Source organism: Mastigoproctus giganteus, chromosome 5, assembly GCF_048544385.1.
Source record: "Mastigoproctus giganteus isolate SK-2022 chromosome 5, ASM4854438v1, whole genome shotgun sequence".
In the NCBI taxonomy this organism is placed as follows: Eukaryota; Metazoa; Arthropoda; class Arachnida; order Uropygi; family Thelyphonidae; genus Mastigoproctus; species Mastigoproctus giganteus.
The window spans coordinates 163,290,832-163,316,231 of NC_143579.1; positions in this window are offsets into that span (position 1 = coordinate 163,290,832).

Here is a 25,400-nt window from a genome sequence, read left to right on the forward strand (position 1 = left end):
AACTAATCAAAGTGAAATGCGGAAAAAGTGGTCCAAAGAGTAACTGTACAATAGTGAAAAACGTGTTGCTCAGCTTTATTTAAAAGTGAAAAATATTGTTTGAAATTGAACACTCTGTTAGAAAATAGAACTCTGTAAAACTGGAACACTCTTAGAACTCCAATACGAAGGAACTGCTCCAAAGTGGAACAATACCAATGGAATGGTCCCACTCTGTTCCAAAGTGAAACAGTTAAAACGTGCAACACGGTGAAAGTGATCCAGAGTGAAACTCATGAAAAGTCAGAGGGCTAATAGTGTTCTGATTTAAACTGTTCAAAGTGGAACCGGTGGAAATGGACCAAAACCTAACTGATCAAAAGTAGTACACACGGTTGGTAATTGAAAATTGTTTCACAGCTCAGTTTAAAAAAGAAAACCTTGTTTGAATATAAAACTGTAAAACAGGATTACATTGTTAGCATATGGAATACAATGCAACATGCTGGAACTGTTCCAAAGTGACCCCTTTGGAGCCGGAGAAAGGGACTTGCTGGTGGTGTTCGAAACAGAATTAATGTTGAATGGTGAAACAATGTGAAGTGGTCAAAAGTGGTGGAGCGTCACAGGAACTTTAACCTTTTTTTTTATGTACTCTCCATATATAATAACACATTTCTCCCATCTATGGATCAGTTGTTTAATGCCCCAATCATAAAAGTCCGCACTTGCCTAAAACCACGATTCCACTTCGTTGATGACTTTCCGAGGCGAATCAAAGCTGCGTCCACGCAATGCCAACTCAAGCCACACTGAGCAACTTTGTTGCTCAGTGTGGCTTGGCATTACTGCATTTTCCCTATTTGGAATTACATTCCACGCCTTTTCACCTTCAAAGCATCGAGTAACGTTTTCAAAAAAATGTTGTAGCATTCTCCGGTAAGTGTGGAACTACGAGGTAGGTAATCTGTCGGAATAACAACTTTTTGTCCCAAAACACGGACAACATCACCTTCTTCACAGATGGAGCGGTCTTTGATTTTTGGGAGGCGGGGAAGCAGGTGTGCTTCCACTGCTTTGACATATCTTTAGTCTCCGGATTATATTGGTACACCCAGCATTTGTCATTTGTCGCCAACCGATCCAACATTACACAAATCCAACAGTTAGCGAGAACATTGCTTCTTCAAAGGCGTCAGCAATCTTGGAACCCATCGTGCTGAGACCTTTGATATGTGCAGCTGGTCATGTAAAATGATGTGCAATGACTCATAACTTATTCCCACTGCATTTGCAATGAAATGAACTGGCACACGTCTGTCACTCAGCACCAGCTGCTCAACCTTTGCACCCGTCTCACTCTCTGTGGATGTTGATGGCCTTCCTTCTCTTGGCTCGTCAAAGACACTTGTACGACCGCATTGGAACTCCAGTTTCCACTTTTTTACGGTGTCATAGGATGGATAATTCTGCCCATTCACAGCTTTCATTTCTTCGTCAATTTCCTGAGCTTTCTTGCCCTGCAAACGCAGGAACTTGATCACTTGATCACTCCACTTTGTCAACCATTCTGATTCCGGGCTCCACCTCTAGTGTACGATCACCTACGGGAATGAAATTTCGTATGTAAGTTACTGAATATGTAGACAACTTATATTAAAAACGGCATCTTCATACTAATGTTTATCTACATCAGGGTACGAAAAGTTTGACCCCCCCCTCGCATTACCCAGGAAATTGGATGGATCGTAGTCGCAGAAACCCAATTAAATAGCCAGTTCAGTAGATTCCATTGATTATTATTCTTCTTGGACATACATTCTCTTGCCATCTGCCAGCAGTTTTTCTATTAGTCTGGTGTGTGCACTACTTTGTTTTAGTTTTTGAAGCGCCTATCTGGGATCCTCTGAATGTCATTTTCCCTATTTCTATGACGTGTGATACTTCGGAGATAATGGAAATCGCACGGATTCCTGGCACACCTCATATGAAAACGGTGTGCCTGTGACCGTTGTAGAAAGCGCAAATCCAACGGATATTAACTGCCATTGAAATACAAAAGTTTATTGAAAATTCGTTTTTGTGTCGTTAGATATATATTGAGCTTTTTTTTAATAAGACTAAATTTATTAACATATTGCCGAGAATAATGTTTATGCCTGGTGGCTTGGCTGCACAGTGACAGTGGGGAAGAGCTAAATTTAAATTTTAATATAAATACGGCAACTGAAGTCGTTGCACCAATGAGCAAATGGGTGGCAGTGAGTGAAGGTCATCAAAAGTCTTTTGCTTCTGTAGAGGCCCTGGCGTTTCAGTTTAACTTTCATTAAAAGCCATTAGCAAACTACGCAAAGAGTAACCAAGCTGATTTTAACGGCGTTCGTACAATGAAAGACTGCGGTGTGATGTCACATGCAACGGTTGTCATTGGGGCGTATCAATAAATCGAAATGAAAGCTTAGGCACAAAACGAAGGTGACTTCTGAAGAAGGTTTAGCAGGTGCCGCCATCTTATGGAGTTTAAATGAACGATTTAATTTCCAACAACAATAAAAAAACATCTTGTAAATGAAATTGCGTTGATCTGCGCATATTTATGCAGTGGCATAATCATGAGACCCCTCCCTTTTCCCAACAGCAGTTTAGAATGCGGCAGTAACCAGAACAGAAGTAAAAATTAAGTGTTCACTTTTAAAATTTTTTTTATGAAAAAAGGATAATATTTTAGTTTTTAGTACTATGCTCGTGAAATTTTCATTTACCTGACTTTCATATTTATATTAAATAAATCTGTTTCGTTTAACCGTGAGATTAGAACCAATTTACTTGATATTCTCATTAAATACATCCATTGACAACAGGAAAGGAGATTTTTGATGTTTGATATTTGTTATGTTGAGGGTCTTGCGGCTCCTGGGATTTCTCCCATCACCGCGGTGTTCTCTGTATCGAGTGACAGTACCCTGTCAAGCCAGAGATTTAAAGTGAGTGGATCGTGTATAGTGTAGTCTGTTGTGCCCATTGTTCATCTAGCTTTTTGGCCACTGGGCCCCTGATGGGACCCGACATTGCCCATACCGCTCCACGTGGAGGCTAGCCAGGCGTCAGTACTCTGGACAGGTCCTGCCACCTACTTTCCTCAGATTTCAGTGGCTAGGACCTATAAAAAAAAGACATTGCTTTAATCGCTGTTGGTGCTTTTGTTTGGTCATAGAGATTTGCCTTAAGAGCGAGAAGGGATTGTTCTCTGGATGATTTTATTTTTGGATGAAAAGGGTCAGGCAAGCAATTTTGGTTAGTTACAATTTTGACATGTGGGGCTGTGCGCTGTGAAGGTAGACAGATTTGGGTGGGGAGAAGGAAGGCTGGAGGGTAGAAAAAGAAGAAGGGAACCGATAGAGAAAATAGCCCCCAAATGTTCAGTGCAAATGCCCATGCCACACCAGAGGGAAAGTGGGTTTTGCAGAGAGAGGAGGGGACAGGGGTGTCCCCCAACCGGGAAAAGGAGATAAAGCAGGCCTGGAAAGGTGTCGGATCTGGGTTGCCATTTGGCTAGTTGGCAGCAAGGCTGCAATCTAAGTCGTTCACTTTGACTCTCCAGGTGGTGGACTTAGTCTTGGGAGAGGCCAGGATGTGTCACTTGCACGTGACAGGCCAGCTACATCTAGGTCCCAGTGTTTGGTCACATCCAGTTAGGGCTCAGTTGTCTTTCGGTTGTTGTAGGTTGTCCCCACCACTTGTGTTCAAGTCCTATAGTCACTCAGCTGGTCGTTAATGGCCAGTTATGTTCTTTGTGTCCATCGGTGGTCCAAAGGCTGAAGTTTGTTTCAGGGCGGTGGAAGTGCTCTTTGCCTCGCGAAGAGATTTTGAGCGAAAAGCGTGAAAGCCTTATAGTTTTCTCTTCCTGCAGCACTATGTCCTCTTGATTTCTAAGGATGGAGCGTAGTGTGGTAAACAGCAGGCCACAGAGGTCTTCATATATATTACATTCGCAGAGCAGGTGCTTCTTCTTGTCCGCATCTACACTGCGCTATGTCCGAGATTCCAAAATCGTGTAGCTTCTTCCTGAAGGAGCCATGCCCTCTCAGCAGATAAGTGGTATAAAGTCCAGAAGAGTACCAGGTCGGGGAAATAGGGTAAACACGTCCAATGTCTGGTATGAAGCTTCTAGTTATGCGGCCTTTAGTGGAGTCATTCCACCGATTCTGTTACACTGTTCTCATGTGGTCTGTAAGACGTCTTTTTTCCTGTGGTCTAGTCAGAGTTGGGTCCGTAGTGTATCCCAAATGTGTGATTACCCTTCCTTTGGCGTGTTGGTGCAGCAGTCTACGGCCGACAATCTCCAAGTCCAGAGGGAGATATCCCGCAAGGATCTGGAGAGCGAGAGCGTGGGTGCTCACCGTGCAGCGTGCTCTGGTTGTTGTGAGGAGAATTATTCGATGGATGGTTTCCAATTTCCTTCTGTTGCCTTGCGTACCAATCTCCCACTGCATAAGCCAGTGCCAGGATTAAGAATGCCTTGTAGAAGATGGCGAGCGCCCTTTTCTTCAGACCCCAGCCTCTGCGTGAAACTCTAGCGAATAGGCCGGAATATTTCTTGAATTCTGCTCTGAGGTAACTAAGATGCGGTGTGAAGTTGATGTGTCTATCAAGGATAGCGCCAAGATATTTGACTTCTGTTTGGAGTTTAATGGTTGTTCCATTTATCTCGATCTGGAGAGAGCTCCTGGGATCAAGGGAGCCCTTGAGGAGCATTGAATGTGTTTTTTCCGGTGAGATGTTCAGTAGGTTTTCATTTGCCCATCCTTGCAGAACAGAAATGGCATCATTTGCATAGGTCTCCAGCTGTGTCCTGCTATTAGCCTGCAGCATCAGTATAAGATCATCGGCGTATGCCTGCGTTCTTATATTAGGGATTTCCATATTAAGGAACTTATCCAGCACAAGAGTCCACAGAAGGGGCCCCAGAACTGATCACTGGGGGAAGCCTCTGTGGACCTGCCTGGAGAGAGTAGCAAAGGGAGTAGTCACTGTAATCCTTCTGTCATCCAAGTACGATCTAAGGCAGCAGAACAGTTTGCCTGGAATTTGGGCGCGACGAAGTCTGGCCAGGATTCCGCGTCACCAGAGAGAATAAAAAGTGACAGCAAAGTCTATTGATATGAGGAGAAAATACTTCATGTCGCAGTTTTTTGTTGCTTCAATTATGTTTTCCAAAGCGTCTGCCACTGAGCGTCCTCTTTTGATGAACCGAACTGGTTCTGCGACATTATGTTCGCTTCCTGGAAGTGAGTCTCTAATCTACGGTATAGAAGCCGCTCAAAAAGTTTGCTCAAGATAGAAAGCAAAGCTTTGGGTCTGTACGATGTTGGCTTATCCTGGGGTTTGGTTGGATTCATACGTATAAGTCATATTCTTGCTGTTTGTTTTTTTTTTTTTTTTTTGGTTTTCAGGAGCATTAGCAACTAAGGCCATATTGCTCCGGGGATATGCGGTGGTAATTCCCTGACCTTTCCTCATCTTCTGTATTTGGTAGTCACGGACTCGAACCCCGGTCTAATCAAGAAGCGTGTGCTACGCACTGCTGCTTCTGCCCACCTGGCTACGGAAGCGCCTGCACAAACTCTAAACTGTGCATTCATATTCTTGCTGTTTTCCACTTATTAGGGTAATAGCCTTCTGAAAGACAGCGATTGAAGAGATTTAAAATGATGTCTGGTATCTTCTCTACTGCCTTTTTGAGCATCTCTGGTTCAATCCTGTCATCACCAGGGGCTTTCCTGTTTTTGATGTTTGCTGCTGCTATGCTCAACTCCATGATTGTAAAGGGGGGCTCAACTGCCGTGGTACAATAAGAGGAGTTTTATTCATAGAGTTTTCTCTGTTCCTCAGTCTGGGGTTCAGTTTGAGGTAGGAAGATGTGGTCTAATATGTTGTCAATTGATGATTTCCAAGTTCTGGTATAACTTCCCGGTGCAGTTTCGGTGGCTATAACCACTTCCCCTCTTGGGAGCTTGTTTGTGCAACAATTCCCCATGGGTCAGCATTGCCATTTGCACTGACCAGAGTTTCCCATGTTTCTTTTTTCTTCTGCGTAATCTTGGCCGTGTAGTTATTTCTTGCCTCGCGATACCTCTGCCTTAGCTCGTCCACCTCCGCCTGTGGCCAGGTTCTGCGTGCTCGTTGGAATGCTTTTCGGGCTCTGTTTGCTCTGTGTCTGAGATCAGTTAGTTCTAGTGATCACCAGGGAACAGCCCTGGAGGCGGGGTGTTTCTTTTTTATGGCTATGTCCGCTGCGTCCGTGATTAATTTTGTCACCTGCTGCTGGAGGTCATTTAAGTTTTGGCCTTCAGTACGGATGTTTTCTGCTCCCATCATCAGCTTCCGTTGAAAGAGATCCCAGTCGGCCTTGGGAATGGCGTACCTTGGCAAAAGAAGTCTGAAGATCTGTCTTGGAATTAGGGTTTGGTGCAGATTGAGGGTTATAACCCTATGATCAGATGTGATCCAATGGTCCTGTACCGCCCAGGGGGTGAGGTGTCTACCTATTGTACGGCTTGCAAGAGTAAGATCAATGTTTGCTTCCCACATTGTATTGTAGTTGAAAACGTGGAAAGTTGATTTGGTAGGTTCAGGATAGTAAAATTACTGCCTGCTATGCACTTTCCAGTCGCTGTCCATTGTGTCTACCTCTCCTATCTGGCGTTTCACTATGTCAGGCCAGGGACCTGCAATTTGCAGCCATTTCAATAATAATTTTGGCACTCGGAAGCTGGCGCTGTAGGGTTTGCAGATACGTTGTGACGGTGAGAATGTCCTCTCCCGGTCTGGCATCGACCGAAGAGACGTAAAATTCCCCCAGTGATGAGGCAATGTGGGCACATACTGCCCAGTTTGTGCAAAGGTCGGTTATTTTTGTAATCGTGAGGTCTGGGTTACAAACCACAACAGCCGCCCAAGGAGTGTCCACTTGGACAATCTTGAACTCTAGGGGGCAACCTCTCACTCCTTTATTATGTGTATACGGATCCTGGAGTATGAGCACGTCCAGGTTTTTTTCATTAGATTTCTTAACTAGCTGAGCAGCAACTGCCTTAGAACGCTGTGCATTATGTTGGGCAATTTTTATCCCGAAGTGATTGTATTGTTTTGGATTACTCCCCATAATTTATCCGTAGCTGTTGTGTACTCCTTGCTTTATTGTATGTTGGACAGGCGCTATCCTTTATAGGGTGGTCATGTGGCAGCTTCAGGGCCTTGCAGTTGATGCAGACCAGGGCTTCAGCTTTGTTTGGACAATCTCTATACTTGTGGCCACCTTTGGCACAGTGGCCACATTTAAAGTGCGTTTGCCTGCAGATGTGTGTCGTGTGGCCAAAACGACAACATCTGAAGCATTTGGGGACAGCCACACACTCCCTGTAGCGGTGACTGCCCCAATTCACATATACCTTTGTCTGTTGCTTTATGGATTTCCAGGCAGCTGTGGACAGCTCCAAGACCCAATTGACAGCACCCCCAGTCCTGGCCCTTTTCTTGAATCTCGGTGTAATGTGCTGCTCTGGCGTTCCGTCCCAATTTATTGAGATTTTTCCTGTAGATTTCTTGGACTAACTCTTCAGTGGCGATATCATTATCTAGGTCATGTATCATTATGCAGGGTCCTTTTTCCTTAGGCAGTTCGGCAAGCAGTCCCAGCGAGGATATTTTGGGTTTTTTTAGTATCCCCTGTATGTCTTGTTCCGTTTCAGTTTGAATGATTACGCCAACATTTCGCGTTTTCCTGATGGATCTTATTTTTGTGTGTTTAAAGTCGTCCTTCAGATTGTCCATGACGGACTGTTTAACTGCTTCACTTGACTTATGTGTTTCCGGTGCTGCTGGTTTCAAAACTACCAGGTGGAGTCTGGTCAGCAGGGTTTTCTTCTGCCCCGTTTTGGGGCATCCTGAGTCCGTATTCACAATTGTGATGTTTATGTTGTTCCTCAGCGCCTGCGAGTATGTGGGAACGTGCTGTGGCATTTGGTTCGTTCCACTGATTTGGAGGACCTCTAGCTTGGCTTGGGCAATCTCCTTTTCAAGTTGCGTCTGGACTAATATCGTCTCCATCTTCATCCAGATGGAGACTATTTCTGCCCTAAGGACCGATGAAACCCTGTTTCTTTGTTCGGAGGGCAAGGGTCTGTTCCAGGGCTGTGCCCGGCGGTAGTGTCGGGTCTAACGCGATGCCACCACGATTTGTCCGGGGTTTCCTCCCCGATGTTGTCTGCCTGTATCACAGGTTGTTCAGCAGGATCCGTATTCTCGCTTTTGGAGCGAGTCACTCTTTCCGTTTTTGGTGTCACATATTTTTTGAGTTTTCCTTTGGCTGTAGTGAAGCCAGATTGTGCGAAGTCAATGTCCCCACTTTCTATAATTTCAAAGTTTTCGTTGTTTCCCATCTGTGGCTGCGATGCTCTTGATTTTCCTGCTTTGTCATCCGTTTCCGTTGTCTTCGTTTGTTTGTTTGTTATTTGGTTTTTAGGAGCATTAGCAACTAGGGCCATATTGCTCCGGGATATGCGGTGGTCATTCCCTGACCCTTCTGCATCCTCCGTATTTGGTGGTGACGGGCTCGAACCCCGGTCTAATCAAGAAGCGTGTGCTACCGTTGTCTTCGGATAAACGATGTGTTGGATCGTTTCTGATGTCAGGTGGTATCGTCGACATGTGTCATCTGACACTCCATGCTCCTTGGCGATGTATTTTCTACAGTTTCCGTTGTCGATTATCTGGTCTTGGATGGCAAGCATGAATTACTGAGTTTCGGTGGAATGAAAAGAAGGTGGAACGAAACCACCAAAGGAGCAATAACGCTTAAATTTCTTCCACTAGTGACAAAAGTGCCCCGAAAGCCTCACCGTGGTTCTTCCCGGGCCTTAACACTAGGTATCTACTAACGGGCCATTGCCCGTTTAAGGAAAAACTGAACATGCTAGGCATGACAGACAGAAGATAGAAATTGTACTTGCGGAGAACCGGAATCATGGACTCATGTCATGCATGAATGTGAAAATTATGACGTCATAATAGCGAGCCTCATCACGAACATCCAATACAATCCAATTCACCAAGAATCCCGACTCTTGAATACACAAGAAGAGTTTGTAGCATTTACCAACTTTGCAATTCAGCTATTTACAAGAAGGAAAACAATTATCGCACTACAACCTATCCAGCAGGAACACAACACTCAATAGAAAAGCTAAACTTAGAAGGAATGGATGAACCAGAACAACAGAGAAACTCAAACAAACCAGAATCAAAGAGGAAAATTCAACAGTACAGAAAAAACGCACCATGAGTGCCCAAAAGACTAAACAGAAAAAGGAGAAGACACAGAAAAAGGAGAAGACAATTATCTTGAGTAAAACTACCCCAGACAAGACAAATTCTTGTCACACTGACGAAATTCCTTAAAGAGCCCAACACTGAAGCGTCCCAGAGCTAGATTAGAGCGCCATCTGGCTCTCAGATCGTGCACCTGCAGAAACCTCTTTAAGCCCCACTCCTGGCAGGTGGAAGAATCCTCTTCTCCCCTTGCCACCCTTCCTTCGTTCTGGTGGGGCATGCTCCACTGAAAAAAACGGGGAGTCATCTTCTCTATCGAGCCCTTTGCTTCCTACTTCCCCCCCCCCCTCCTCAGCCCAAAGACACCAAAATTTATGCCCGACCTTTTAGGCTTTACAGACTTTCAGTGTAAACCCCAAACGATGTTTAAAAGAACCTTAACTAACTAAACTACGCTCGCGACTTCTCCAATCTATTTTATTTATTTTTATTTTTCTTTTATTTATTTATTTATTTTTTTTTTAGGTCCTAGCCACTGAAATCTCAGGAAAGTAAGTGGCAGGAACTGCCAGAGTAAAATAGTCTCACTGGGTACACCTGGCCGGCCTCCCTGTGGCAGCGTTGTGGAAACGTCAGGTGCCTGGCGGCTAATAGGCCGGATGAACAAAGGGCACACACAACACACCACATAGTACATGAAGCACACACTTTTTTTAAAAATCTCGGGCTTGCACGAAACATAGAAAATACGCGGAGATGGGGGAACCCCAGGAGCCGTTAGACCCCCAACACATCTTACACAGTCAAACATGCGTTGCGTGTGTTCTATGGTCGATTTTTCTGTTTTGCTGGACGAAAAACCTCAGTTTCTGGGGGGGAACCTTGCTATGCACGCCTGAGACCGACTAACTGCCACGGAGTGAAAAGAGTCCATTAAAGTTCCTCGCGTCATCTACGGGATTCGAACCCGGGCCTTTTCCACCCGGTGTGAGGAGGACAGTGACGCTGCCACTGTGCTACCGTGCAGACTATTGCATGGCTGACGAGTGTGTTTAATAAATAAATAAATTTTCATTTATTGCAACTACAGCAAGCCCATCACAGCACTAGGCTAGGGGCATTAATTCAGTACAAAGGAGACAAATATATATATATAAAATTACATAGCATATTCTATATATACATTAACAACGATATGAATTATAATGATCAAAAATATATATTGCAGAACATCACATTTGGCTCTGGATGTAGTTACTGGGTTGTAGGTAGGCAGCTGTTTGTATTTCTCATAATTTGTTTGGAAATGAGACTCCTGTAGGCTTCAGAGTTGAGCAACCTCTTACAATCAATGTTGTGATAATTTATGAGGTGAAGGGATGCATTGGGGAACATCCTGTCCATTTGTTTTAGTCTGGAGAGTTTGGATTTGAATTGTTGTTGGTTTCTTGAGTTTTCTCTGTTGGTGGGAGCTATTATGTTGGCCAGGTTTGGTGAACTGGATGCAGAAGTAATTAACTTAGCAAGAAGCATGACTCCAGATTCGTTGATCATCTGTTGCAGAGGCTTTGTTTTTAAGTTTTTGTAAAGCTGTTGCCTGGATATTGTACGGGGAAAACGAAGTTTATTGTTCATCCATCTAAGAACCCAATACTCTAGGGAAAGGAATTTTTTTACGGTAACTTGAGGAGCGCCAGACCAGATTTCGGAGGCATAAGACAGAATGGGAAAAATGCATCTCTGAACATGGTTAATGACTGTTTTTCTATCTTGAATCGCCGCTGTTTCTTGCTTGATCAGCCATCTTGATTTTTGAATTTTTTTAGCAACATATACATAATGAGAATTAAATGAAAGATTTTTGTCAAAAACAACTCCTAGGTCTTTGTGAGCAAATACGTTGGGAATTGAAACATTTGAAATTTTAATTTCTATGTGGTTTGGTTGTTTCTGTAAGGAATAAGTTACTTGAGCAGATTTGTTTGTATTTATAGTGAGATTGAGATTCTTCAGATATTTGATAATTCCGCACATCTGTAAATTCGCATCATGGCTAACCTTGGAAATGTCATCACAAGATTTGGAAATAATAAACAACTTTAAATCATCGGCATAAGACAGCAGATTTGGATTTTCTTGTAGGAGTGGTTGTAGAGATGCTGAAAATATGACACTGGAGAGAACACCTCCTTGAGGGATGCCTGTTGCGGTTGTGACGAGAATATTATCAGTATTAGTGGGGAAGATGAGATTTCTGTGATTGAGGCTGTACTGAAGATAGGATATAACCATTGTATCAATGGGGAAATGATTTTTTAGTATTTCAATGGCTTTCTTGTGATCAATGTTGTCGAAAGCACCTTTGATGTCTAAGTAAAAGACATCGCATTGTGCTTTATCCTGAAACGCAGTTTGGATGCGCACAATGGTGTCAGCTAGGCTTGTTATTGTAGAGCGCCCTGTAGGACCAAAATGCATGTTGTCGGGTGCATTAGCAAAGATCGCATCCCGAAGATATGGCAGCATGATCTTATCTATAATCTTAGCGATTACTGACGATACAGCAATTGGACGATAGTTTATATGGTTATTATTGCTAGCCTGTTTTGGAATCAGGGTAATTCTAAAAGTCTTCCATAATCTTGGAAGGAATGGCTGGGAGATGCAACTGGAAATAATATGAACTAGAGAATCAATGATGAATGCACTGGACAATTTAATAATAAAACTAGGGATGCCGTCAGGGCCTTCACTACTATCAATTCGTAGTTTGTTAATAATTTTCTGAACTGTATCCTTGTTTACAAGTTGGTTGATTAGCAGAGCTTGATTAGGAAGCATTTCATGTTGAACGCTATTTGCGTGTTTATAAGAATCGAATTCTTTAAATTTGTTTTGATTATCTTCATTGCAGATGTCAAAATTGCATGTTTCCATATTGAATTTTATCCATTCCAAAGTCTGGTCATGCTGCAAGGTAGCTCTTGTTTTTGAAGAGAGTGCTCTTTTATTATGCTTGAGCCTGGACATTAAGTAATTTTTGTACGCCTGAATTTTTTTGAGCTGAAACAGTGCTCTGCTCTTTTTATACTTTATGTATGTTGATGAAGTTCCGTACTTCTTCCACTGCCTGTGGCATTTTTGTTTCCTTTTAAAGTATGGTTTTAGATGAGATCTGAACCACGGTTTGGATTGAGAAGAAACTCTTACAAGTTTGGATGCTGACTCTGTTTTTAATTGATTTAACCATTTTATTAATAGAAACGTGGCGTCCTGAATAGGTATATTTTTAAGAGAATCCCATGGATAGTATTTTAAGAGCTGCAAAAACTTTTCTTTCTGAAGGAATTTAATCGATGATATTCTTTTAGTGCTTTCTAGAGGGGGGCGAGGATTCCCACAGCAAATTGTTGCTTGAAATTCTATACTTTTGTGGTCAGATCTAAATGTAATGTTGCTACTACACTTTTCTTGAAGTTGAAGATTGGAGTAAACTAGATCGAGCGCTTGATTACCTCTTGTAGCAGGGACGTTGATATTTTTAGCTCCTAGAACTAATAAGGAGTCGGACAGCAACTTCATTTGTAAATTATATTTGGGCAAGGGGAGATTAAAGTCGCCCATTATAATTATGTTAGCTTGAGACTTATGAACAGTGATTATCCAGGTTATTACTTCGTTAATAATATCATCAGTAGGTCCAGGCGGAATATAAATATTATATATTTGAAGTAGTGAATTTTTAACTTGGATCAGAAGAGAAATTCCTTCAAAGTTGTAAGAACAGGTGTTGTAGGTGTTAATAACTTTTAGTGTCAAACGGTCTCACTCGTCTGCCATGCAATAGTCTGCACGGTAGCACAGTAGCAGCGTCTCCGTCCTCCCCACATTGGGTTGAAAAGACCGGGTTCGAATCCCGTCGATAACGCGAGGAACTTAAATGGGCTTTTTCACTCCGTGGCTGAGTTAGTCGGTCTCAGGCGCACATAGCAAGGTTTTCCCCAAGAAACTGGGGTTTTTCGTCCATCAAAACAGACAAATCGACTATAGAACACACGCAATTAACAGACAAGACACACAGCAAGGCAGATGAATTTAATTATTCGGATGGCCTAAATATAATAGTTTTTCGTCAGCCATGCATTGCAAGCCATTTTATCTATGTGATCTTGATGGAGGTCATTGTAGTGTCTGCCATGGAGTTGTGGGAACTGGGTCTTTCTTAATTTTTTAGCTTTTCTAATACCCTTACACTTTGGAACCCAAATTGGTAGTTGTTTTAATTTTTCCAGAAGAACAACTGGTACCTCAAAATCCTCCAAAGCCCACAAGCTAACTGCTGCTCAATTATTTTATTTTATTTACCTTTCCTAGTATCAGAAGATTCCCAATTATGAGAATACAAAACATCCAAAACATCCAAATTGGGAATTGGGAATTCCCAATTCACAATTTGGATGTTTCTATTTTGTTATTTTAATTATTTTTTGTTTATTTACTAATTGTGTGGACATGTGTTGTGTCTTACGCAAGGCGGCCCCTAAACATTACTTCATCTCTGCCACGGTTCTTTGTGATGATATACAAGACTCTATACCAGGGGTGGGCACGCATGAGGTCAATGAGAGCCGCATTCCGGTTTTTCATATATTATAAAGAGCCACACCATAGTTACATAGTATTAAATACACAAATTCAAATTTAATATAATTTAATTAAATTAATATGATTACATATTCTACACAAGTCTTAAGTGCTATGTAAAGTATACATATATAAGAAAATATAATTAAGAGAAAGAAAATACAAAATAATTATTTCAAAGATTTAATGAAGACCTTTGGTCTTCGTTAAATCTTTGAAATTTGGCGTAAATTTTGTTAAAGCCGTTCGCAGCAATTCAGTGAGATGATGATTGGTCAACTGTGAACGATATTTCGACTTCACGAACTCCATTGTGGAGTACAAAGATTCACAGCAATATGTTGTACCAAAAATTGAAATTAGACGGCAAGCAGCTTTCTTTAAATGTGGATATTTTGATTCTGGCACGAGTTTCCAAAATTCAATTATAGAAGAAGATTTGTGCTGCATTTGCAATGCCTGATCCTCTTTCATCTCTAATAACTCCAATTCCCCAGCCGCTTTTTCAACAAGTATTATTTCAGAAATTGGAAATCCATCTCCAATAATATCACAAATAAATGGGTTCACAAAATATGCAAATGTAGATTTCAAAACTTTTTAAATCTTCAAACCTATGTTTGAAATCTGCTTGCAATTCTTCCAATTTTTCTTTGTATTCGTCTAACTTTTCTTCTTTGATATTAATTATATTTGCTTTTACTCGTGGAAAATGATTAAATATTTTGTTCTTAAGATCGTACACAAAATGCCGAAGTTTAGCTTCAAAACTAAATACAGTTTGTGACAAATCAATAATATTTTTTTCCTTTCCTTGTAAAGCCAAATTAAGTGTTTGCAAATGTTCTATAATGTCTGTAAGGAACATTAAGTCAGAAAGCCAAGTTTCATTTTCTAATTCTGAGTATTTTTTTCCTTTTTCTTTTGTAAATGTTATGATAGGATTTAGGAGTTCCACAAAACGGCTCAAAACATTGTAAGTTGACAGCCATCTTACAACACACCACAGGGATAAATCATTGGGCAATTCGTCTGTTTCGTCATTCATTCGCAACTCTTCTAAAAAGTTCTTAAATTGACGATGTGTTTTGGCATTTGTTCTAATTAAATTCACAATCTGCAAAACAATCTTCCACACATTTTCCTATTTGAAGTACTTCGCTATGAGATGCTCGCGGTGAATTATGCAGTGAAGAGGTAAGAAAAGTGGAATTTTAGGATCGTTGTTTAAAAGACCAATGAGACCTTGGTTTTTCCCTATCACTGCAGGCGCTCCGTCAGTCGCAACACTTACAAGTTTATCACGAGGCAATTCAAACCTATTCATTACTTCATCAAGCGCATTTCTAACATCGACACCGCGAGTTGTTTCGATAAGAGCTACTAGGTCTAACCTTTCTTCCTTCACATTTACGTCTGCAGATACATAGCGGACAAAAACGGCCAATTGTGGAACATCCTGAATGTCTGTAGACTCGTCGAGAGCTAAACTAAATGCTGTACAATTTTTCAAATCACACATCAAACTATTTTCAACATTTTTACTAATTGCACCAATATGACGCTCAGTTGTACGGCGTGACATAGGAACCAGTGCGATCAATTTATGCAGTTTTGTATTATCTGGATCCAAAACTTTAACCACTTCTTCCATGTTTCTTTTAATAAATTCTCCTTCTCCATATGGACGTTTGGCACGAGCAATATTCCAAGCTATCAAAAAACTAGCTTCGTTTGCTCTGTCATCTTCGCGACTAAAAGAAGACAAGAGTCCTTGTTGCTTATGAAGACCAGATTGCAAGGACTTAAGTTTCTCTGTTCGCAATTTTGAATTGAGTGGATATTGAGTTGAAAAGTGAGGATGACTTATTTCGTAATGTCCACGTAAATTGCTTACTTTGTAGTTTGCAATTGTAACTTTACAAATAAGACACAACGACTTTCCATTATTGTCAATAAAAGCAAAATTTTCTACCCAATTCTTATTGAAAGATTCTATTTTCTTGTTCGTATTTTCGTTTTTTGATATTTTATCAAAGAGGTCATGTTATCAAAAAAATCAAAAAATTTAAATAAATTTAATTCCAAAGTCTGGAATTGAAACTCTTATGGGAGGTTTGGTCACATAGTGTTGCACAAGTCCGCTGATGGCGCCAGCAGTGTAAATGCGCGCGGATTTATTTATAATCAAAATAAAAAATAGCAAAATATCTAGACATAAAAAAAAATAAACAAAACATAAAATCCGTATAACAAAATATTAGTTACTTAGTTAATTTAACAAGATTCAGTGAAAAAAGTTCTGAAATAATAATAAAAAAAAAAAAGATTTAATGGGAGCCGCACTTAACTCAACGAAGAGCCGCATTTGCCCACCGTTGCTCTATACAATGGTCAGAAATGAGTGTTGTGTTATGTTTGCGTAGTGTGTGTTCGTGCGTTGTTTAGCTGTTTCTGGCTCCTTTGCTACCAGAAAGCAGCGATCACCAGGAAGGCTGCTTCCCATTACCCGTCTACACCACGAGGAGGCGGGCCCAACTATACACGTGCTAAATTAAATGTGATATTTCCAGCACCCATAGGAATAAGCGAAATTCCTATGGGTGTAGCAGTGTCCTATAATCACGTACGGTGGTGAACACCACAAATAATCCCGCATCCATTGCAAAAAGGTGTAATAGCAATGGATGTCAGCAGTTCCCGTACCCAGAGAGCCCAATTCTGGGTACAAACAGTTTAAAATCCATCTCTAATAAACTGGAGACCAGCGAATCGTGACCCCTACGGGACTAGCATAATTAACAAGTTTAGAAGAAAAAAAATTAATGGACAAAATAAGTTTAAAATAATAAGTTTATTTACTTATTATTATTTATTTTATTACTTTTCTTTTTTCTCTTTGAATGATCCCAAACTCGCTTTGGGCATTCAGTACGAGCTACTCGAGGTCCGCCACAGTATATGCATAATTGTGGCCCACCTCCCCGTGGTGTAGACGGACATTGGGAAAGCTTTCCAGGTGATCGCCTGCCTGGTGACAAAGAGGCTAGAAACAACACACACACTGCACAAACATACACTGGTGTGCAAAACTTAAGGACCACCACTATTTCTAAAGGTTACAACCACAGAATCTTTAATTTCTTTAATTAAGGTACTCTTTACTGATGAGAGTAGATTCAGTCTCAGCAGCGATCCTGGACGTCAGCTAATCTGGTGTGAGGTTGACAGCCGGTATCACCTCGCAAACAACACTGAAAGGGATTGATATTTTTTTTTTTTTTTTTTTTTTTTTTTGATTTGGTAGTTGTTGGCGCATCGGCTTCTGTGGCCATATTGCACCTCCCAAGGTTTTTGCAGTACTTTGATCCAAGCCCGAGGCGGAATCGAACCCGCGACCTTTGGGTTGCCGGGCAGGTACTTTACCCACTCGGCTAGCCCGGTCGGCGAAAGGGATTGATATGGTGGTCGAGGTGTTCTCCTCTGGGGAGGCGTTATCTTGGATGGACGTACACAACTCCAGATACTGGAAGTCGGTACTGTAACCGATGCACGCTACTGTACTGAGGTAATCCTTCCCCATGTGCGTCTGTTCCGAGGTGCCATCGGCCCCGAGTTCGCGTTTATGTATGATAACGTCACACCCCATCGCACTGCAGCTGTTGATATGCTTTTGGAAAGTGAGGACATTGTTCGTATTGATTGGCCTGCCCGTTTTGATCTAAATCCCATCGAACACATATGGGACGCTCTGGGGAGACGCCTAGCGTCACGTCCACACCCACCAGAAAATGTTCACCAGCTGAAGATGGCGCTGACAGAGGAATGGACGATGTTACCGCACGAACTTATCAACAACATTGTTCTAAGTAATGACAGGCGGTGCAAAGCCTGCATCGACATTAGCGGTGGCCATATCCTTTGGCAGTGATGCATCTCTATCATGGCAGCCAGTGCTATGTTGCCATTTTTGAATAAAGTCCCTCTGTACCATTTTGTTTCCTTCATCATTTCTGTACTCCAGGCCACTCCTATGAGAAGCTACTGGTGAAAACCTGACTGGTCCTTAAATTTTGCACACCAGTGTAATATTACACACATTTCTGGCCTTCTAAAGTGCTCTGTAATTATCACAGGATACAAATGCGGAGTTTAAATGACGTTCAGGTATTGTCCCACACAGGATAATATACATGTCTGCATGGCCCCTGAAGTACAGACCATTTCTGACAGGGCGTTTTCCCTACGCGGTCAATTCTTAACTCTTATTTTTCCTTTATGTTTACCGTACTATGCATTTTCTTGATTCATGCATTTACAGTTTTAAGGAGCAATCTGTGGACGGTGCTTTTTTCCTTCCCAACTTATTTTTATAGCCACACCTCCGTGCTGCATCTGCTATATTTACAAGTAAACAGGCCAGTCTCCAACTGACACTTCTATTGTTCTAAATTTCAAAATACAAATATTTATTTTTATTATTATTTTTTTACTTGTAAGATAGGGATCTTACAGAGTGTCTTCTTTACCCATCTTTCTAGCTTGGTTTGTGCCGTACGTGCAAGAGGAGTCTCTCGCTTAGGGTTGAGTCGGATATGCCGCTTGTTTATCTTCCTTATGGCCTGGTGGAGTGCTGCTGTGTGTTTCTGGGAGTAATCCTTCCGGTTAGCAATCACTGTTTTCTGTTGAACGATGAGGTCTATCAGGCCCCTTCCTCCCTCTTTCCGAGCTATTGTCAGTTTCTCCACGGCTGATTTTGGGTGTTGTTGGCATCTCTTAGGTCATCATTGTCCTTTATTATCATTATTATTATTTTAAATGTTGCACACAAAATACATCAAGATGTATAACCGAAAACGCAACTCTAACAGCTATCCAGATCATCCAAGGGTTCAGCACGGACATCAACATGGAATTCGGACTAGACAAACGCAAGACTCACGGATTGCATCAGGAAACCAGTCAGACCAAAACTACGAGATGAAGACTGGTAAACAGATCGAAGCCACAAACAGAGGAAGAGACCTACAAGTACCTGGAGATGATTCAAGCTGAACATCAAGAACATAAAGAGATTAAGGTCGACCTGACAGAGAAATACCGTCAGAGATTCAAAAGCTAAACGGGAAAAAGTAAAATTCATAAGCACCTACACACTTATCTACGTGATCCCGAAGGAGTAATAAGTACTAACATACTCCTTCAGGACCATAGAGTTGATTAAAACCTAGTTTAGAATCATGGGAAAGCCAAGACAATGACGATGAAGAGCCATGAACGCCATCCAAAGGCGGTTTTTTGATTTGATTATGATTTTATTGGCGCATTAGCATCTTAGACTATTATGCTCCAGGAAATAATTATACCAGTTTGTAAATAAATTCTGATAACCTTTGAAAAAAGGTTACCTCGTCACAAATGATTTAATGGTAAATTCAGAACTTTATATACATATACATTTATATAATTTAATACGGTGTAAAAATTTAAAAACAGCAGTCACATTGTCATTGTCTGATAAAATCTGACTGAGTGTATAAGGTTTAGTGAGATGGATTCCGAAGGCGGCCGTCGAGAGGCTGACCATAGCCCGGAAAGAAGGAGGAAGGAGTTCGATAGACTTCCTCGAACAACAGAATAAAGCTGATTTAGTTCCAGAAAACCACAGTCCCAATTTACAAGGCCATAAGGAAGACAGACAAACGGCACAATCTCAACGACGAGGTCACACCCAACCAGACGGAAGGAACAACAAAGATAGAAAATGTGCAAGGAATGTACAAGAATGACCTTTATCAACACTACATAAACCTCTCTTAAATGAGTTCTGAAAAATCGTGTTTCGATTCTCCAACTGTTTGAGGAATCCAGTCGGAAGTGTGCGAAATTATGCTGGTATGAAGATGTAGATGAAGACGTTTTTAAGTGGGTGGAGTTGATTCGAGACATGCCAATATCAGTTCCATTAATAAAAGAAAAGGCTATGGAGTACGCATCTCTTCTGGGGCATAAAACATATTCCAAGCCAGTTCCGGTTGGTTGGACAAATTTAAAAAGCCATATCTTACTCTTTCGTAAGAGACAAAACTAAACAACACCGATGTTTTAAAGGAGTAAAGCCATTAAAGTTGGACTACACAACTACAACAAAAATGCCTGGATGACAGCGACATTTTCGAACAGTGGATGTTAAATTTCGGTAGGAAGATGACGAAAGAATACAGAAAAATCAAGTTGATTCTCGAAAACTGCCCGGCCCATCTTCACTCGGTAATTTCAAAACTTGCAAATGTGAAGCTTGTTTTCTTCCCTCCGAATACCTCGTCTAAACTGCAGCCAATGGACCAAGGCATTATCAAGAATTTGAAAATGCACTACTGAAGGCGCATACTGAAAAAATTATACTGAGAACAAAAACGAACCAACCTCTAGATTCTGTTTATATTTGCGGATGTGCATAACAGAGTTGGTGAAAGTGTGGAGTCAAGATGTGACGGAAACAAGGATTAAAAATTGTTGCGTTAAAGCAGATTTTGCTGAAATACCAATTGGCAGCGATGAGAGGGTTGAACTACTACAAGATATTGAGCAGTCTTGGGAAGAACTTGAAGCAAGAGTTTTGGTCAGTGGAGAAGTTGTTCTTGACGAATTTTTAGTTGATAATGATGTCATAGTAGCTGAATATCACAGTGGCACCGACGTCTTGAAAAGTATTCAAAGAACTAGTGACAATATTTTCTATAAGTTCGATGAAAATGAGGACAATATTAAACCTTAAACCTTCCAAACATGAAAGGTCGGCAACATTTGAAACTTTGCGTCGAGGTCTTCAGTGTGAAGAAAATGTGCCCTTACAAACAAGCTGGATTCTGAAAACCTGTGGTATAAAGGACTAACACAGAAAAATAAATAATAAAAATAAAATTAAAACACTTGATACGGTAGCAGAAGAAAGAAAATGGAAGAAGCGTGAAGCGCTGAGAACCAGCTCAAAGCCAGCATAACGCAAAAGACCCACTCGATATGAATCCCAGTGCCTGAAAAAAACAAACAAGCTTGTTGCTAACTAAAAACTTAAATTCTGACTGGCATATTTTTTTTCTGGAAAGCTTCGAATTCAGTTGATTCAACTAAATTTGGGATTAACTGCCCGTATTATCACTTACATTCCGCTTAGTGTGTGTAACGAAGAAAAAGGACTAATCGATAAACTTTTTACATGGCAGGATAAATGAACTTTGGTATTTCTGTAGAAAACTGGGGAAATTCTTTCATCTACTACTGTTTCATCATATTAATATTTCATGTGGAAGGATCTGAGCTAGAATTAAATGAAGCGAAGATGTTCGCTTCATTAAATCAATTCCAATCTCAATTTCCTTGACTGGATTTCAGATTTCGGCATAAATGGATCTCTTGAAACAACTAAGTGAACACTGCACTGATTTCCATCCACAATAATTAAAATAACATGAATAAAATATTCACAGAAAGGAAACTCAGTTAAATGTTTAAATGATTAGACATTTGGTGTTTCTATGAAACAATCCAACCTTAGAAATTAATGCTGAATCCCAGAAATAAAATCAAAAGATAAATTTTATTAATTGAGATTGTTACTTATTTTGGTACGCAAATAACAGCTTTTTCGTGCCAAGTAGAATATGGAAAAGAAAGCCTCGCGCTTATGTTACTGATCATTCAAATTGCGACACAATCACCACGAGTCTAATTTTGTGCGTTGTGAATGAATTTTTCTTTTGAATCTTTTTACCAGTGAATCTGATATACTTTTGTTACAGTCTTTCCTCCCGGTAGGTCTGGTACGAGATGCTATTCTTTCTGTTACTGTTTCGCTTGACAGGGTATCAGAAGGATCTTGGATGGTGCCTGCAATAAATCCTATCATATTCAGGTTAGCATGGTCCTGTCTGTGTTGTTCTGGGGGAATGGAGAGTTATCCCACGCCTGGATAACTCTACATCCACTTCACCAAGGAGAACGGTGCTCCTTGGAACACTGTTCTCAAAGGAGCAGAAGAAAATGCCCAAACTAGAGCTGTTGTTTGACACGCAGGACCGGTAATTCGTGGTGGCTTTCTTCGCAATACCAAAATTATGCCAAGTGCGTTAAATACATAGCCTGTTTATCGTCCTTAATCACCCTTCTTAGGTATAACAAGTGTCCGAACGGTGAACCGGAAAATCGGTTAAACAGAACTGTGTCTGCGTCACCTAATGAAGAGGAAGCAAATGACTTATTGGACTGCGTAATTGCTGTGGATGATGCATGGTGCCGGAATTAAAAAAAAAAAAAAAACAGCCATCATCATCACCAGGACTGAAGAAAGTCAAGGCTATTGAAAGCACGAGGAAGACTACGCTCATGTTGTTATTTGACTCGCAGGGTTGCTGCCATTTGATATGTAGATGTGAAGCAGTAAACTTACAATATTACTCACGAATCCTCAAACTTGATCTGCGACGTATCATCAAAAAGAAGTAACCCAGCAGTTTTCCTGATGGCCTTAAATTGTCCCCAACAATTCTCAATCAAAAATTGCTAAATACACTACGGTAACCATTGAGAACTGCGCTGAAGAGGGATTATGTGCATTTTACCATCCAGATTATAAAGAGACTGCACTGGGGTTTTCATGTTTTTGGATTGTTGAAAGAATGATCTGATCGGACATTGTTTCCATATAGAAGATGAAGAAAAGGAAAGCCTTCGATAAAATACCAATTTTTTTTATATTATATTAAAAAAATAAAATAATAATCTACTTTGTTTTAAAATATAATTCTCATTTACATCTCTTACCCTCATAGATACTTCTTGATCCAGTGATTTCATCCTCTGTTCCTCGGAATTCTAGGTTATTATTTATTTTTTATTCAAATTAATTCTGGTGTATAAAATACGCATACCTTTAGGGCTATATAGTCCTACGAGAATCTAACATACGTGGGAGGATAAGCTTCTTTCAAATTAGTTAAGGAACCTAAAAAATGCTGAATTCCTTTAACAGTCCTTATAGATACCGATTGAAAACTGCTATTAATCCCAGGTTAATCATTTATGACATCGTCCTAACCTCTGAGACGACTCAATACAGATATGGAGGGATTTGTACCACTCAGAAATACGATATTGCTGGATGAATTACTGAATTTGCCTTGCAGTTAAGTTGTATTCTGAAGCACTCTCAGTTGCTACGAGAGCTTTGAACCTAAAAGCTGTTATCATGTTACCAGCTAGTTGAGCATGCTTTGATCATTTGAAGAGACGTTTCTGCTAGTCTGCTCAGAGTGGCGTTTTCCTCCCCTTGGTAACATTTAATGGTAGACCGGACAGCAAACTATCTAGAAGTTAGAAGATACCTCGTAGAAAGCTCCTACGTGCTTTGTATTTTCTCAGTTCCCTAGAGCCCTGTGAAGCACTAGCGAAATGCTTCTAGGGAGGCAAAATCCTTATCTCCTTGTGATAAGATCTTAGTATTGATGATAGTGGACGCTAAACAAGAAAATTAATCATTTGGGATCATGATAATGGCCAAGAGTTTGTTGTTTCGCCTAAATTTCGAATTTTTGGATATTTTCTTATATTTTATCATTTTCTCCATAACAAGTTTAGTAATTTCTGAAGATGTTTTCAAACGCAGGTTCGTTTATTTATTTATTCAGAGTTCGTTGATAAGAAGGGAGAAAAGCATCTCATTAATATTTCAATAAGGAGATGAAATATCTTGCGTTTATTTACTTTTTTCTTGAAAACAACAGAAAAATTCCTTTTGTCTATTTTCTATCCTACGATTTCCTCCCCTCCTCCCCTTGGGTAGTTTATCATCTATACCACCAGGGGTATTTCTATTTACGAGTAGAAAATGGCAGATATGTTGAAGCTGCGATCAGCACCATTCTTTTCCTCTGACTCTTATGTCCTAATATTTTCTGCTCGTGGCCTTTTTGTCAGTGTTCCAGATTCCACCATAATCTTAGTTGTTTTCACAATAAAAACGCGCACACACACACGCTTTTTATGGTTGGGGAGCCCTTTTAAAAATATATAATTTTTCCGGGGAATGGCAGTATGCATTTTTTTTATTGGCTATGATTTTTATTTGATAAAGAGTGATCATTTTCGAGAAATATGACTATTATTTCCTTCAAAAATATATAAACTGCTGTACATTTACTTAATACATTATTTAGTCACATTTAAAACTACTTTTCATCGATTGTTTGCATTTATAATCAAAGTACGTAAGCTTATAAGCAAATTACGTTTTTTTTCTCAAAAAAAAACACACTCGATAAATAGTGTTTTATCTGCTGAGTCCCTTCGGATTTCTGAAATCAATGTTGAAACTCTAAGAATCACCAGGGTTTACTGAAGAAACGAAAACCTTGTTTACTCGTGTAATTAGAGTGAGTGAATGGACGTGTCAAAAATTGGAGATTAAGAGCAGTTTCAGTTTGCGAAGAGTCATCAGATTCCCATCTAATTGAACTAATGAAACGAAGTTAGTTGAGAAAATTAAGGCAATGGTATCCAAGCAACTCCACCGTTCCATCGCGAAATCCTTTGATGGGGATTCTGGATGTCACGAACAATTTCTACGAAAACTAATGCTTCAGTGGATGACTGAAAAATTATTTCTTGAAGCGAAGTGTCTTACTTAAAGAGTGTTAAAAATTAGCGATCAACGAAGTCTAATTAGTGATTTGAGAACCGACCAAGACTTCTTTAATATGCGTGCGGATTTACAATTACTGTAGCTAAAATACACGTAGCTAACCCTCTATTAGATATTTCCAAATTAGCACTATTCCACTTCAGGAAGAGTAATTAGTATTGGGAATAATTCAAAGCCTTATTAACATTATTCAGTATTTTCTGCATTATTTTCTTTATAATCAGATTGGTAACGCATGCGCGTGTTCTATACTGTCTGGCTAATTATATTAGTGGGAGATGAAGAAAGGAAAATATATACACGAAAAGAATAAAGCAGAATCAGAACTCTTAATGTTATATACATACTGGAAGAACATTAAAACTTTCAGATACACTTTAAACAGTATGAATCAAAGTCAGGACAAATAAACTAATATTCGTCATGATTATACAGGAAAGAGTCAGCGGAAGCGAAAATCCCAACCAGCTACAGCGAGAAATAACCCACTAGTGCCGTCGAAGCAGCCATGAAGAGGACATACGGGGACCCTGGTGGACTCCAGAGATTCAGGAGACAGGTGCAAAACAAACGAAAATAGCATCAGAGGGCCCGAGCGACATCGCCCCCAGACTGAGTAGAGGGAATTACGACAAAAATATAGGCAAATCAAGAACCTATATACAGAGACAGTTAAAAAGAATAAGAGGGCATCCTGGGAAAAGCCTCGTCCAAAGAAGGTAGAAGTAATAACTGCAACAAAAACGCC